This window comes from Solea senegalensis, linkage group LG3 (genome assembly GCF_019176455.1).
Source record: "Solea senegalensis isolate Sse05_10M linkage group LG3, IFAPA_SoseM_1, whole genome shotgun sequence".
Lineage (NCBI taxonomy): Eukaryota > Metazoa > Chordata > Actinopteri > Pleuronectiformes > Soleidae > Solea > Solea senegalensis.
The window spans coordinates 23,419,395-23,436,282 of record NC_058023.1 but is presented as its reverse complement, the minus strand read 5'-3'; the positions used below and the strand labels follow the sequence as shown (position 1 = coordinate 23,436,282).

The window sequence follows — 16,888 nt, the reverse complement described above, 5'->3', positions numbered from 1 at the left end:
AGCAGCACAACTCGTGTCCATAAGGCTCGAGAGACCATCTGTGCGAGCACAAGCCTTCTGTTTACAGAACGTATTTAAACTGACTACATATGGACTCACCATGAAGCTCGCAGCAGACCTGCACTAACACCAAGCCCGACGTCTTGTGGAGTCCATTTTTTCCCGGAAGCAGAAAATCTGCCCTCAACATAAACTGTACGAACTGTCATTAAAAATGATTTACAGAGAACCACCGCTGCTTGGGAATCCTGCATTTATTCATCTATAGTGACTGACTGTCTACAGAATGAGGGATTATATGCTACATTTTTTTTTTTTTTTTAGATAAAGCACATTCCACAGCTCCAATCAATCCATCAATCAATCAATCTTTATTTGTATAGCACTTTTCATGCAAATGAAATGTAACACAAAGTGCTTTACATGTCATTAGAGCCAGAATCGATCATACCAAAAAGGGAGCCGAGGAAACGCTGTCTCGGCACTTTGCAAATAGGCAAACAGCAGGCGTGGAGTTATGAATAAGTAATAAATGAAAAGTTGATTATTTACATATGCTCATAATAATAAAAACAAACACATTTTTAATCATAATAAGCAGAAGAAAAATATATTTCACAGACTTTACTTCCCAATTGTCTTCTGCCTGACCGTGGGCACCGCAGTTGCATTCGTTTTGTTTAAAAATTCAGTCGCTTTCTTGGCAATGTGTCATGTTTGACAGCAAAGCAGTCAGAACACATCTTAAAGGATTGTCAGTGAAGGCTTAAAAGTCTTTCTTATTTCAAAAGACAGGTCCCAAGCCGCTTATCTAACTCCTGCATGTCAGACATAAAGACACACACACACACACACACACACACACACATATACATTGCGGTGGACACATTCAGAGTGACTGGCTGAGAACGAGGCCGCAGGCCGGGTCATTACAGAACCTAGACAGCACCAGTACCCCGGCAGCATCCCCTGGAGCCCACCTGTATCCCCCTTTCAGCCCAGAGTCTGGCTGTACACTCACTGACCAGTGATTCACCTAATCAGAGGGTTTTTTTCCACTAAGCCCCTCAGGCTGTGTGTTTGGATCTTCTCCAACTCACACCAGGTCAAAGCAAAGCATCAATTTCAAAGATTATATATATATATATATATATATATGATCCACTTGCAACAGATTATATAGCACTGTTGATGCAATATCATAAACCAAAAGAAAAAAAAACCCATAAATATAAGAAAAGCTGACTTAATTTTTCCAGTAAAAGGACAAAAGTTAAACCCTTCCTCAGTTTCCTCCTCCTTTTTACTCTTTTTGTTCAAAGATCAGCAAATCTGTAACAATTCACATAACAGGACAGTAGTAATATGATAACAGTGTGGTGATCATTTTAATCATCATTTTGTAGTAGCTTGGTCATAACGACAGAAAATGTTTGTGAGACATTAGGGAGGATGAATTTCAACGTTATAATATGGTAACTATAAAATTCAGATTTCTTTTTTCTGTCTACGTGTCCAAAGTCCGGCCCGTGGGCCAATCACGGCCCTAGGTGAGACGATGTACGGCCCGCAGCTTCTTCAGTTTTATAATGTATTATTTATGGCCGGGGACGAATGTAATATTATGCCATTATTACCACACTATTACATTATTATCACCAAGCGGAAAAATTGCATTTCAAAATAAGATGGCATTGCTATATCAAATTTATTTCTTTAACCATGTTGTCACTGTACTGTAATGTAAAGTGTTAGATTTATTATTCCCCCTTTTTTTTTTTTTTTTTCAAAGGAGAAAACATTTTCTCTTGCCATTATCATTCATCTGCCTTTGCCGTCTCCCCCCGCTTCCTCGTATGGCTATCTCCTCTTAACCCCACAGCGTGTAATAACTGTCTCACCAGTGAGCCGTGCCGTTAAACTGCTGGTCTTTATATTTATCTGGGCTAATCTCAAAGCCGTCATGGCAGCCATTACAAAAGGAAACGATGCTTCATTCGTGAAGGAGGGACGGGAAGGGGGTTAGCGAGAGAGAGAGAGAAGGAGTGGGAGGTTATATTTGACGACGGTGTCATTTGGAAAAAAAAAACCCTGTCACCTTCGAGTCACGGAGTCGTCGAGGCGTAGATTGTGTGCGGTTACTGGCGACACGGTGTGATAAATATGGTTTAGATACAGGTATTAATGTTAATCTCCTCCCACTCCTCAGTTTTCTATAAAGATGTAAAGCACTGTGCTGACATGTCATATTAGATCACACTTCTTTCTGGCTTTTAACCGTTTCGCTGTGGTCTGGCTGTCAGGTTGATGTCTGTGGCATGAGCCAGGGAAACCCATGGGAATACAGGTCTCGTTGAATGTGACGCAGCGCTCGACTCGCTCCGATCGCTCCGGGTTTAAGTCATGGTGGTTTTAAGTCATCATGCATGTGTTATGTAAGCCTGGAAGTGGAACTGAAACTATTAGTCTCAGCAGAGATTCAACCACAGGGCAGTGATTCTGCCTTTTTCTTAAAGCTGCAGTGTGCACAGTGGTTTTGGTGATCGCTGTCGTCGTTGAGGTTTTTAATTTGGCGAACAGTATTGCATTATCCATCAAGCAATACTATCAGACCTGACTGAGGGAGCGTTGGGGTGTATACAGCAGGTTAATCCTCTGTAAATCTGGCTGCTTGGGTTTATATTGATTTTATGGCTGTGGTATTGTCAAAAAATGCCACTTTGTGCTCCTTTTTTCCAAGATAACTTTCACTTTCGATATCTAGGAATATGGTACTGAGAAGCTGGCGTCACAAACGTGTGTTTCTCTGCTTTCCGGGTTTGTATCCATCCGCTTTATCCTCCACATGAGGGTTGCAAAAGGCAGCGTCACACCCTGGACAGTCGCCAGTCCATAGTTTTTTGAATTTTCTAGATATCACAAACGGTCTGGGAGTTATGGTAATGAGAAGTGCCAAATCAAACTCACCTCTGAAACTATTCACTTCCTGTGTAGAGTGGGGGAACGTCACTGGGTGACACGCATTAATGAGAAACACAGAGTTTGGCGATGATATTGCAAGGTCGAGGTGCCATTTCGGTGATCCAGGTTCCCTACTCCCCCCTGCCGTCCCGCATCAGGGCTCTTGTCGGCACCCCAGTTACTGGGTAGGGTCACCCTTATTCCCCTTACCCAAATGTGGTAGTGTCATTGAGATTTCTTATCCCGTGAAAATAGGCCATTAATACTACAGATGTCTCGTAATATTAATGGCCAATTCTCACTGAACTGAACTATTTGACACATGGTGGTCTCTTCAACATTAAGTGAATTTGGTCTGGACAAAATTGCTGTCCAAAATAAAAAATGTCAGTGGAGGCGGAGTACAGCGATTCTGTTTCTTCTCACAAACAAAGTTTCAAAAGTTCTGAAAGTCAGGACTGACTATATTTCCTGTTGTCTCATTAAAATGAGGACACAGTCCAATGGAACAGAACTATTGATTTTAACAATTGATTGGACTCTCGGAAGTGACAAAAAAAAGTAAAATTCCCTGTACGGTTTATACTCGGTCCACGCAGTCTCCCGTCTTGACTGCAGCTGTGAGTCCCCCGCTCTCCCAACACTAATATTTACCTCCCTAATAAAAGTCATTGTTGTGTAGTCCACTCTAAATCAGAGACCTGCTTCTGTCGAGGATGACAGCGAGAAAATATAAAGCACCTCTCGGTGATGGAGAGCTCCCGAAGCTTTTTATTAGCTTAGTCGAGAAAAAAAGCCCTCATCAGGTTCTGGTGCATGAATCCAACTGTGCTTGAAGCGGTAACTCACCCGGTGCACTTTAATGTTTCCAAGTTTCTAATTAACTGCTTCAGACGAATAATTACGAACAGCGATGGAAATTCCAGTGAGTGATAATTGCATATACGTTTGAACACGCACATATCAGTATATCATTTTCCATAAAAGTTACTTTGTGTACTTTGAAATCAAAACATGAGAGTTCTAGTAGAATTGTGAGGTTCAATTGTGACTTTGCGCACAGAACATTCAGATGGTTATAATCTAAAAGGCATCTAAACTCATTCAGACATAAGATGTTGTAACGTTAGAAGGTAATGAAGGAGTTAATTAAACCGTAGTCATTGACTTTATCAAATTTCAACTTTTTTTTGTCTAATAGTGAGTTGCAGTTTATCAGCAGGTTGTGTCACATCACGTTTGATTTAGGTTTAAATACATTATGTAATAATAATAATAATAATAAATGTTATTTGTCTAGCACCTTTCATACAAGGATTGCAGCAAAGTGCTTCACAATAAGAGGAACATAACATTCAAAAAGCAAATAACAATAAAACACACCACAGGGTGGAATGAAATAGGAAGAGGCTTTAAAATCAAGAGAAAATGTTTTCTGTATTTGTAATTAATATTTTTTCCCCCTAAAACATATCTTTTAATTTTGACGTGTTTTAAAGTAATGTTCCCTTTAGAAGTTCAATCCGAGTAAATATTAGTTTTTAAGATATAGTTGCACATACTTTATTTGCGATGCTGGGTGTAAAGCTTGTACATTTTTGTCATAGTAATCGATTTACCGGTTTGAGGTTTTTTTTTCCCTCATTAAAACAAGATTACTGATCGTTTTATCGTCTTACATGTGAATAATTTCTGGTTTCTATGCGCCATATAACAAAGAAATCATTAACACTGAATCATTTTCATTTGTGGACAAAAACAAGACATTTGAGAGCGTCATCGTTTCACTGATCAACATTTGTCGACAACATTTTATGGACTTTTTAATCGAGAAAATACTCTAACATGATCGTTCCATACGAAAATGAGCACTTTTACTTTGAATTTCTGTGAAATATCATCATAATTATCTTTATTGTGTTAATTATGATGGAATATCGTCTTATCATTTTTAGCTCATATTGCTCACCCACTACTGAACAGTCGTTTTCTCTACACCGGCCCCTTCTTGATCTAGACTAGGCGCTCATTGGCCCCCAGGTCACTTGAGTTTGATACCCCTGCATTACATTATCGTACTTTGAATGTTTTACAGTGAAAAAGATACGGAGCTGAATTTGTAAAAGTGTTTTTTTTTGGTGACACACTTTATGTCGTACATAAGAGATTGCAGAACATTTTACACGGGGCCACAGGAGAAGCGCTCGGAGATGAATTTTTAATGTCACTGACTTTAAAAATTGAAGGTTAAACATTCAGCATGTTGTTGTCTCAAGGCTCCCGATGTGTACATAAAAAAAAAAAAAGAAAAAAGAAATGCTTTCTCCGACTACAAGCTCATGCACACACACACATGCATAAATAAGAACGCTGATTTGCATAAGAGTGGCCTGCAAAACACGCATGGCGACGTCAGCTCAGCGCGCCGCGCTGCACATCTGCAAATTCCAAAAAAAAGAGATGTGCGAGGTTAAGACAGAACACTCAGTGCGGTGTCATTTTTACACGACCCGTGCTAATGCTGCTTTCCAAGACGAAGAAGAGTGACGCAGAGAGATGCACAGTAGCCAGCAGTGAAGAGTAGCTGCTGCCAAATGCACCGAGGGCTAGACAAAGATGAGCCCTTGCCATCTGGGCAGCTCGAGGCGAAGCTGAAAACAACTCCTGCTCCATCACTGGCTCTGCATCTCACATTCATACATCGTCTTTATTTCTGTCCTCCTTTTTCTTTTCTTTTTTTCCCCACTCTTTTGGCCTCTTATTCCATTAAACCCTCACACATTGACCTCCTGTGTCTTTTCTCAAGCTGTCTTTCCAGTCCCTCGCTCGCTCCCCTCCCTCCCCGCCTCTCCTCCTCTCAAGGATTTATCACTCTTAATTATCTTAACTATCCCGCTTCATAGTCGGCTTGTATCTGGCATATTTAATCTCGGATTCAGCAGGGCTATTAGTTACACTCAACATGCAGTAGCTAATTGATTTAAGGAAGCAAGATTTGCTTGTTGGAGCTGATGGGCTTAACTAAAAGCTGATATATGGAGAAGATGGAGCGCAGAAAGAACGTGGATAGGAGTGAAATAAAACCGCCGCAGTTTTGTTTTGTTAACTTTCTTTTACATCCTTTGATGTCCAAATACGTTTATTTAGATTTTTGCCTGGGGAGACACACGCATGTGAATAGGAATTAGGAGCTATTTTAATTGCCTACAGTCTTTTCTGATACCAGTGGGATTTTGTTTTCGCGGCCTGATTCACATGGGATAATTGTGGTGAGGATAAATAGATTTCGGTTGGTGGGGAAACGGAGCAGCAAAACAGATGTCTGTTTAAATGTCATGTTTGTCGCCGAGGCTGTGCTGACATTTTAGTCCCAGACTTCCACCTCTCGCATTTGTGCGCTGCGAGTCATTACCAGAATCAGGTTGAGTCAGAGCTGTTGTGGTGAATAAATATGATCTAATTGATAGCCGACCTCGTACATTAACGAGCAAATGGGACCAAAATTTGCCACAGTGCCCGTGAAGTTTAGCTGCGGCTTGTCTATGTGTTGCGCTCCTGTGGGGGTTTGTGCGTGTAGCTCTACTGCTGCATATGCATTTAGGGCGGTCAGTGGCCGTGGATATTGATAATGGCATTGGGGACACTCAGCTTCTTGTCTTATTAATCACACCAGGCTGAGCAGTGACCTTTCTGTGAGCCCACTGCTTTGGGCTGAGCCAGATTCCCTGCCTCTGCCGCCCCCCGGGAGTAGCAGGCTGACATCACTCACCCTGTGTCCGCTAATGTCAGCCCCGAGCCTGGCCGCAGCATCTCACCGGCCCTGCCTGGCGCTCCGGACGTAGCCCAGGATGACAGAGACATTGATCACTCAGGAAGCTTTGGGTTGTCTGTGGGTGTAGGTGTGTGTGTGTGTGTGTCTGGATAAGCGGTGGTGGGGGTTGGCTGGCGCATGTGTGCTTTTGTGTTTTGATACAAAACCAATTGAGACTGGTGAGCCTAATTAGACCTCACATCTGGGCCTAATGAGCGAATCAAGACCCATCATTGATCAAAGATCAACTGGCCTTGAGCTTTTCGCTGATTGGTTTAGAGTTGCACAAATGGCGTGTGTGTGGGTGTGTGGATTAAAAGTGTTTGAGTTTTTGACCAACACATTTGAATCCTAAGTCATTGTTTCTCAAAACTGTATAGCACATACCTTTTAAATAGAAATTAATGCTGATCAGCTCCACATGATCAGCATAGCTGTTTCTAGATCAACATTAGCAAACTGCACGCAGGAAGTGATAAGTTGTTTTCAAGACTACTGAAACCTGTCTGTCCCTACACACAAATGTTCAGGTCTGATAGTATTACATGACAGAGACTATTACTGTAAGGATGCAGCCGGGCTTGTATAAAGTACATAAAAGGTATACTTGGGTAAAAGTATCTTTACCAGAAGTAGGTAGAAGTCACATTTTATAATATATCCAAAGTGAAGCCGGGTTCATAAACAGTATATACATGACATGTATATAAGCAGACATTGTCAAACCAAGTGTGTCGGAACTACCTTTTCTTCTGTGACACCACTGACTTTTTCCTCCAAGTAAACACAGTCGTATCTTCCGTGTCATTGTCGGCTCAATATATTGTTTTGCACATACGCCTGTTGGCAGCTGTAGTGGGTAGCGGGAGACTGAGGCCTAAGGGATTCCCACGACTTGCAGGAACATCCTGTCTGGCTGATGCAGAACTTGTTGTCGGCAAGGAAAGGGCACATGCACCAACATGAGTCGCAGAAACGTGCGACAGTGGCTGGCGGTGGGATCTGATATTTGGATGCAGTGGGCTTGTAGTACATTCAGAACACCTAAGTTATTTCTGGGAAGCCTCATCTTAACCCCCACCAGTATGTTCTCTGAAGAGGTCTAAAACATGTCATGGCAAGATAAGATTTTGAAATAGTCAAAGTTTGACTTGTTGTCTACGCTTTAGACATTTATTAGTATGCATTATATGTTTTTCCACACGTGGAAGTAACACTCATGTTTCTCACGTCACTCAAAAGTGAGATTTTAGTCGGACTAAGACAATAATTCGATTTTCTTAATGTCATGTAAACACTTACTAAAATCGAGCTAGTCTTAGCTGGACTAACATACCTGGATAATGTGATGCATAGTCTGATTATGCCCCATGTATGTGCTTAGTCGGACTGGAGCCGGACTTAGCCGGAAGTAGAGGGAGACGACATATAAACTGGGGCGGCGTCTTTTTTCGGACAACACGGCAACCACAAGAACTACAGCACGATCATCTCGCCCTCAGCTTTTTGATTTTCTGTGACATAAAGGTCGACACGATACTGATTCCGTACGTACTTTCTTATAGGGAGATACAGCACCACCTACGGAGGCGGAGTATACTCGGACTTGGCAACTTGGCAAGTTGTCCAGTTGCCTGTCTTAGTCGGACTATAGCCTTTTTCTGGTGCATAAGCAACCATGACTTTTGTTTCCTCCCTGATTCACACTCATATATTTAATTGTCTTACATTTTCATCTTTCTATAATCACCTTTTTCAATGCACTGATGTCAGAACTAATAATAATAATAATAATAATGTCTAGGGGAAACGGCAAACCAAAAAAAAAATCCACTCACATTAAAGAAGACATCAAAGTTTTACGTTGATTAGGCTGCAGCAGCACAGGGGCATCAACATTAGGCGAAATAATTTGATTCAAATTATTCAAGGATAAAAGGGTAAGAAGGAGGACTGCAAATCAGCACTTATATTTGTGGAGTGCGCTGTGCTTTGGCTTTCCACACAACTGTCAACAAACATATTTCATAACAAGCGCAGTTGGTACCTTGTTCTGGTCCGTTAATGAGGACGCTGTCTTTATTGTTGATTTGCTCCCTGGAGAACAAACAAATTCTGTTTGGTAGTGATTACCAAGGTTTCACCCCAATGACTTTGATACTTTTTTCTTTCTTTTTTTTTCTCCCCTGTGTGAATTTATGGCCGACCTCAGCAAACTGTGAGCTGTGGACAGACCTCGTCACTGTAGAGCAGGTTGTCATCAGTTTCATTACTTAAGTAAATGCTTCTTTAAGTTATATCAAATACACTTGGGCCATTAAATGTGTACTGAAATCTAAAAATGGGTTGGTTTTTTTTGCAGATTTTGGATTTGATCATTTGCTTTGTTTACTCATTTCTTAGTTGCGCAGTATCTTTAAAGCCTTCATAACATGGTATTTTTGTGTACCCCGCGCACGCCGCGCTTTTGTTCAAACACAAAAGCCAAATGGGGCATGTGTGTCTGTGTGCCTATGTGGTTTGTTGTCTTCTCGGGAGTGTTTAGAGAACAGATTTCTTTGACGTTGACGGCACCAAAGCAATACAGATTTGGCAATTAACCTTGATGTCACTGTAATTACCAAGTCACTTTAGTAAAATGAATTAATTTCCCAAAAGGACTCAGAAACAAAATTACCTCCCATCTTCCTGAAGAGAGCCAATATGGCGTCTGATAATTAGGGGAGAAAAAGTGAGCTGGTGCCATATTCCTGTCTCTCACTGTGTGTATTCTGTGTAATCTGCCACAGGGGAAAGCCACTGATCTGTCTGTCTCTGCCATAACTTCCACTGGGTTCACCCCGTTGTGCCGCTTACTTGTCCATTTTTCAGCGTTGCCACATATCGAGCGCCAAGCCTTTTCTTTTCTTCCTCCGAGCTCTATGTCTGCTGTCCTAGTTTGATTGTTTTACAGACAACGGCCGCGGTGGCTGCGTATGTGCCAAGGTTTTTGTCATGTGTCTCGGCGTATGTGAGTTATGTGACACAGTCCCCCGCAGTGCTGCTGTTGTCTTAAGCAATGCCATGTGCTCAGCAGGCAGAAGGAAAGCAGACTTTCCACAGTCCACACCCTGTGGTGTTTAGCTTCAGTCCTCCACTTAGGACCACGGTATCTTTTATGCAGTTTCAATTAGTATGTAAATTTTGAATGAAGTGTTTTGGGCTTTTTTTGGTTTTTAGCTTGGTGTGATTTCTCAGGTGAGACCAAATCAGCATTTGTGTCCTTTGCATTTGCCAGACGGCAAATAAGCACACGGTTGACTGCGGGAAGTATAAAACATGAAGTAATTGAAAAATACTGAGCTGTCGGTCTCTCATATATATAGCCCTCATGCCTGGTCTCCAGCGGAGCATCAATCACACATTTGACCATAATTGTGTCATACAACCTCATCAGATTCATACTTGATGTATTAATGTTTTGTTTAATATTTTATATAATTATATGATTATTTATTATAGATGATGAGTGAATTTTTTTAAAGCATTTATTTTTTATTAATACCTTGTGTGCAATGGGTCATGTAGTGATGCAAAGTGGGAAAAGAGTGTTTTACACTCAGATAAACCAAACTAAGAGTCAAACTAACTGCTCTGTGACACTGCTGCACTTTAAATTGAATTCCAATACCAACATCCTATCATGCTTACAATGTTTTTTTTCCCCAAAAATCAAGTTCAAACAAAGACGGCAAGGGAAGCTCAGCTACCTCTAAAATGTCAAATATGCACTGTGTTGTATTTACATCACAGATCATGGATTACAGATTGATGTTAGTTTGATTTTTTTTTTTTTTTTTACATTGATTCATATTCCCGTAGCAACCTCCGCATTAAAACCACTTGAAGCTCAGCGTCAGCTGTTCTTGGCACAGAATAGGGTTTTTTTCACTGCTGTGAACTCGATGGTGAGGGAGGCAAAAACGTCACTTCCAGGGAAGCTCAGCTTCCACTTCAGTGGATGGCACGGTGGGCACACGCAGATTGGATTGGATTGAAAGGGGGATCCGGTTTTTGATTGACAGAAACATACACGACAGCGGAGCCTTTTCTGCCTCAGTCCTGTGTGGATTTTGTTAGGGAAGTCTTTAGACAATTAGCTGGTCGCTGTGTGCGCTGTAAATAAAAACACTATTATCGTGTTTCAGTTTTACATAATTATGGCGTTTCCTTGTTCAAGTTGTTTGTTTGCAGAATTTATGTATCAATAACTGGGCCTGAAATGAGCTTCCCCTGTTTCAAAGACCAGCAACTGCCACTGATGGAAACATTAAAGTCTCTAGGATTCATCCACTGGGGACCATGAATATCCAAACACATGTTATACTTGTTGGAATATCATGAGTAAAGACCATGGTGCGAACTACGAGGGAGCCAGGAGAGTCTCAGCCCGCCTTAATGCTGTCATGCAAATGTCACCCTTGCCATTTGGATCACAGTCATCCTTAAGTGTATATGATTGTTAAAGGGTTTTACAATATTAGGAGATCATGCCATATGTGATAATGTTGACTATCACGATGATGATATGACTTCATGACAAATGATTACTGACTTTGAGACCTTATAACTATGCAATATGTATATATATATATACGATGGTGGTCAATTTTTGATTCATTACACAAGCCTGAATTGTACAGATTGTGTTTGGGTGTGTTTTGTGAACGTGTGAGGGATACGTGACAGATGAGAGGTGATGATAATCACCAGATCAGCATGTTTTTTTTTTTTTCTAATTCTTGGTTTCCAATTTCCTTTTTGCTGCCTGTGCTGTATTTTAGAGCGCAAAAACTCTCTGCAGTCGAAGGCCGTAAACATTTTTTTTTTCTTTCTTCCCTTGACTTAATTAACTCGCAGTGCGTTCAGAGCTTAACGTTCAGGCAGAATAGTTAAGCTGCACTGGAAAATTGGCATAAGCTGCTTCATTCATCCTTTTCATTCATTGCCTCATTAACAGCTATTCGGCTGCCATCTGACTTCTATACAGTCAGGTACATTTGGTACATGTATATTCTACGGCATTCATTCTACGATTATCAATAAATCAGTTGACCCTTTTTCTCGATTCATTAATTAGTTGTTTGGTCCATAAAATGTCACAAAATGTGGAAAAATGTTGTTTTTCCCCATCTTTTGAAATCATGTCATGTTTCATCCTCAAACCAAAATATTCAGTCTTAATGATTTATTTCTTACATGGAGCAAAGAAACCAGAACATATTAACGTGAGAGCTTGTTCAAAGGAAAAACACTCGATTAATCGTTGATCAAAAAGGTTAAAAATGAATTTAGTAATAGATTAATCGTTGCAGACACTTCAATTTAATGCCAACATGTTTGCTTCTGCCATCATCCCAACCTCCATTTTGTTTGAACTCTCATTGACTCTACTATTGTTGCCCTTCATTCAAGAGAACAAAGTTATACAACTGAAACCATTTACTATAAATGAAATGGTCAATTCCTTGACATATGCCCTGAACTATTAGGTCCTGTCTCTTACAGAATTAAAATATGTGACATCAGAATAATTAAGGCCCAAAAATATAATGGAATTTTTCCCCCAATTATGTTTAATTTTACCATAGTTGCGGTCTAATGTCTCTGATGCTATAATGATGTACCTGAGCTTCGTCTACTTGTGTTTTCAGCGATGTCGACAGTTCCACAGTTAATAAGCCAAGGTACCAGCTTTGAACCGCTAACATAATGGAATCTGCATGATTCACCGACAGTACATTTCATTCTTTTATTCATTGGCTCATATTTCAAGCTTTAGCATTATGCCTTAGCATTTCGACGGTACGCGTTTTACAGCTGCTTGTTTTCAGTATAATGAGGGAAGCTGGGTGGCAGGCCTGCTAGCGCAACCAAAGTCTTTTCGTAATGTACATTACACATAATAGGACAGTGAACAGGACACAGCCAGCAGGAAGAGCTGAGTCAATTAGGCACGAATACAAACCTTCAGCCCACATTTAAATAAAAGCAGAGAGGAAAGCATGTTCACCAAAGTAACAGGCACAGGTTCCCCGAGCTTCACATCATTAGCTAGCTGTGCTTCTCCTGCAGTTCTGTTCCAGAACTGAACATGCTGCACAGCCCTGGTGGCATGGGCAGACTAATTGCTCATGCAATTGTCCAGAGTATAGACTAACGTGTATAAATGTGTGCGAGTGCATGCAAATTCGACCTGTAATTTTGATATATTCGGTATGTTTTTTAAAACAAATCAAATGAATCCACATTTTCCAACTCCAATTTGCTTCATTTCTGTTTGAAACCAAATCACTAGATCTACAACAAACAACCCTAATCCTAGCAAACAGTTTTCTACCCTATTTTCTTTCTTTCTGTCTTTCCATTATTTTTTGTAATAACTGTGATCATTTATAGCCTCATCTACCTGTTCTGTAATTGCTGCAATTTTGGACCTCATTGTCAGTCTCTCTCTCTCTCTGTGTCTCTCTGTGTGTGTGTGTGTGTCCTCTGAGAGTTAAGAGCATGGGGAGAGGTCAGAAGAAGACAGATGTGAGAACAGGCTCTATGACAAGAACCCCCATCACAGCCCACTGATGTCAGCGCTGCCTACCGTGTGTGATTCAGGTCACTTCACACTGTAGGAGTGTGCTCTTGTACCTGAAGGTAGGTGTGTGCGCGCACTGTCACTCAGAGGCCACGGAGTGTTCAGGAGACATTAAACCGTGAGGTGCATTGAACGGAAAAAGAAAAGGGGGAGAACAATTGAATGAAACCGCAGGACTGATGCCCACATTTTCTGTTTACGTGTGACATATGTACATGAGGATGTGATTTCACTCCTCCGCGTGCTCCCCGAGGACATGTGAGAGTGAGGAATGTTTGCGGGGGAAAGCAGGAAAAGGTCAAAAGCATCGATGACATTATTATCACTTCAGTGCATTGGGTCCTTGCACTTCAAACAGGAAGTCGCTGTCTCCTCGTGTCCCGGCGACAAGGTCATAACCACATTTACATTCACGGGATGCTTATTTATTCCGCAGGGTCGGGTCACAGTCAGCGTATAACCGTCATGTATTTTTATAGATTTTTGACCGCATTGTTTGCCGTACACACGTCCCAGTGTCCCCCTTAAAACATACAACGTCCTATAACTGAAACACTACGGACCCCATCAAATCAAGGACTGAGTCAAAGCTTTCAGCTGAGGCCGATAATAAGCGTGAGAATAACCACGATTTAAAAAGTCCATATCGATAATTAATGTGACAAAATATCTGATCGTTAAAGACTAAGCTTTGCTGCTGAAGCAATGTTAAAACCCTTCAATAAGTATCACAGACGATACATTTGCAGTAAGTGCGACAGTTTGTGCTTCTGAAAGCTGAGAAGTTGCAGGTCAAAGCCAACATGTGGTTATTACAGTAATTTCACTTTGGCTGTTGCAGGAAGCCGGCGAATCAGCGTCTTTGTCACCAGAGAGGAGTGAGTTGGAAAAACGCTTTAAATAATGTGTTATACTGTTCAAATTTCTAATTTTTCTTCAATTTAAATTGTTAATACAATATTTTACCATGCAGTAAACTGTAAATAATTGCCAGATATTGCAAAAAATATCAAGCATTAACTCACAGGACATTTTCTGGCCCTTTTATGGTTGAAATAAGCAAAAAAAAAGTCCAGTCACCAAATGTATCATGGAATGGCTAGCTTAGTTTGCTTTTGTGTTGATTTTTGTCTTATTGTGACTAGGTTTGTGTTGTTCCTGTGCTGGCAGTTTAAGGTCAGTTAATTGTGTTGTGTTTTGGGTGAGTTTATTCTTATTAATAAGTGTTTTGCTGGTAATTATTGGTTTTGTGTTGATCCGCGATAATTTGTGTGTGTTTTATTTTGTCACAGTTTATATCTATGTATCCGCTTGGCTTTATTAAGACACTTCTTGTTGTGTGATTCATCAAGTTCATTTTGTGGTTGTGTTTGGTATTGTGTTGGATAGGTGGTTGTCGCTTAAAAAATATCTACTAAGAAATAGCACAACGGAAAATATTAAAGTCATATTTCCACTGAGTTTCATGTGGAGAAGGGAAATGTACGACTAATATTTCAGTTTTTATCGAACCTTTCAACAAACAGTCTACCGTGTAAAGATGGAAGGAGGTTGTCATACATTTTTCAGCATGTCGCTACATACATTAATCACATTTGTGGAGTGATTCCTGAGTGTATATCATAGTCTTGCATGGTAAATTAGTCAATTACTCAATTATTTAGGCACTTAACATACAGTATATGTCATGAAGGTAAAGCCTTTTAATGTACAGTAGATCTGGTGATGCTACTGGGTTGACTTTCTTTTTTTTTCCTCACCATGGTGGCGATGTCTTCTTCATCAAGAACCTGTGGCTTCTGCAATCAAGCAAAACAGAATGACATCCACATTTTACTCCCAATTAAAGTGCAAGGCTCTGTGGAAAGCTACAGGATAAATTGTCTCCTAATTGGGCAGGTGGGCTGTGAGGTCTCTGGGTGATCTAGAGGACTTTATATCATTCCATTTATTACCAAATTGATTTAATCAGCACTGCCCACTGATTTGATGAATTGCTTTAATAAGCCTCTTGGTGAATTGTTAATCTTTGGGGCACGACGGTGTTATAAAAGTCTTTTCATGCTGCCGATACAGATAAATAATTGGAGCCATCAAACGAGAAATCAACATGGAGAAAAAAAGTAGAGGAGAAAGTTGTTAGCGTGTAAGCTGGGGAGACAGAATATGAATGTGTTTGTGTGGGAAAAGTAGAAGGATGACCTCTTGACAAATGATTCAGCCATGAAGAAGAATTAAGAAAAGCCTCCGAGTAAAGAATCATTTTTCTGACCAAATCTTATTCAACTTTTCTTGCATAACCTTGGCCTGGTTGAATGAGAGTCTCGCCATGGATTTGCCGAGCAGTCGAACAAAGCAGAAAGCTGACTTCTGCTCAGGAGGATTTGAATATGGAGACACTGATTTATTGTTGTATTTTGAAGCTTTTTGTGTGTCACATCACCTTAGATGTTAAAGGTTAAAAAGTTTGGAAAAGTAGCAAGAAAAAACAAAAAATTCTCAAATCCAATGGAAAATACAGAAATTAAATATGTGCACTAGTGTCAAATCCCAGTGAGGCTGGTGTAACCAAAAACCAGAAGAGCACCTCGTTAACTTGCACCCGATCAGCCAATTTATTTCCCACAGAACACTGCAAAGGACGCTACGTCCAAGGTTTTATGCTCCAAATACTCTTTTTTTCATGCCTAATTTACACATACAGATGATTAATGAAACAGTAGTTGCCGTCACATGAGCGCTCCTGTGTGTGTGTGTGTGAGATATGCCCTGGCACTGATTCAGCTTACAGACTGTGGTGAGAAGTCATGCAGAGAGAAAGTACTGTGGGGTGGTGGAGGTCTGTCCCATCTGTCTCCCTCATAAGCACACACACATGCACACACACACGGTCCCCTCCAAAAATGACTGGAACAGTAAAGACACTGTTGTGAGTCTAGAATTCACAATTTGACTTCTTTTGCTTCTGCATCGAGACGTGTTAATTATCACACTGGACTTTCCCAGGGTGTTGGGGGGGGGGCAAATCTGCGGGAACTGACAGGTGCTATGTCTGTTATCCTTTAGACTGAGTGCTTAAATGTTAAATAGACACCTCAGTGTCACAGGTGAAGTATGTGCTTGTTGGTAATAAGGGCAAACCCCACAAGAAAACCAGAAAGCTGTCGGGGGGGGGGGTTGCCCATTAAGAGGCTGAGAAATAAGCTAAATCGATCGGAGCCACTGCAAAACACAATTTGGAATGTCACAAGAATACAGAGAAGTATTGCGGGAGCGGTAAAGAAAAACCTATGCTGAAAAACTACAGTGACATAAAATATTTTTCATAAACCCTTTTATGGATCCTGTAATTCCACTACAACACATAAACAATAATTGCTCTGCTAATTCTGCAAATGTTGATCTTAAGGTATGACTGAAAATATCAGTGATACATGATGTAAGGGACCATTACTCTTTTTTACTTTGCACTCATAATTCAAAGGAGG

General features: G+C 40.7%; 1 long non-coding RNA gene across 1 annotated transcript in view; it reads left to right on the top strand.

Moving 5' to 3' along the window:
* LOC122765787 overlaps nucleotides 1-14,206 on the top strand; it is a 110,814-nt gene extending 96,608 nt beyond the window's left edge. Inside the window, exon 5 of the long non-coding RNA XR_006360005.1 lies at nucleotides 13,311-14,206. This is a non-coding gene — a long non-coding RNA (uncharacterized LOC122765787). The remainder of the gene's footprint in view (nucleotides 1-13,310) is intronic.
* The last annotated feature ends 2,682 nt before the right edge of the window (nucleotides 14,207-16,888 follow it).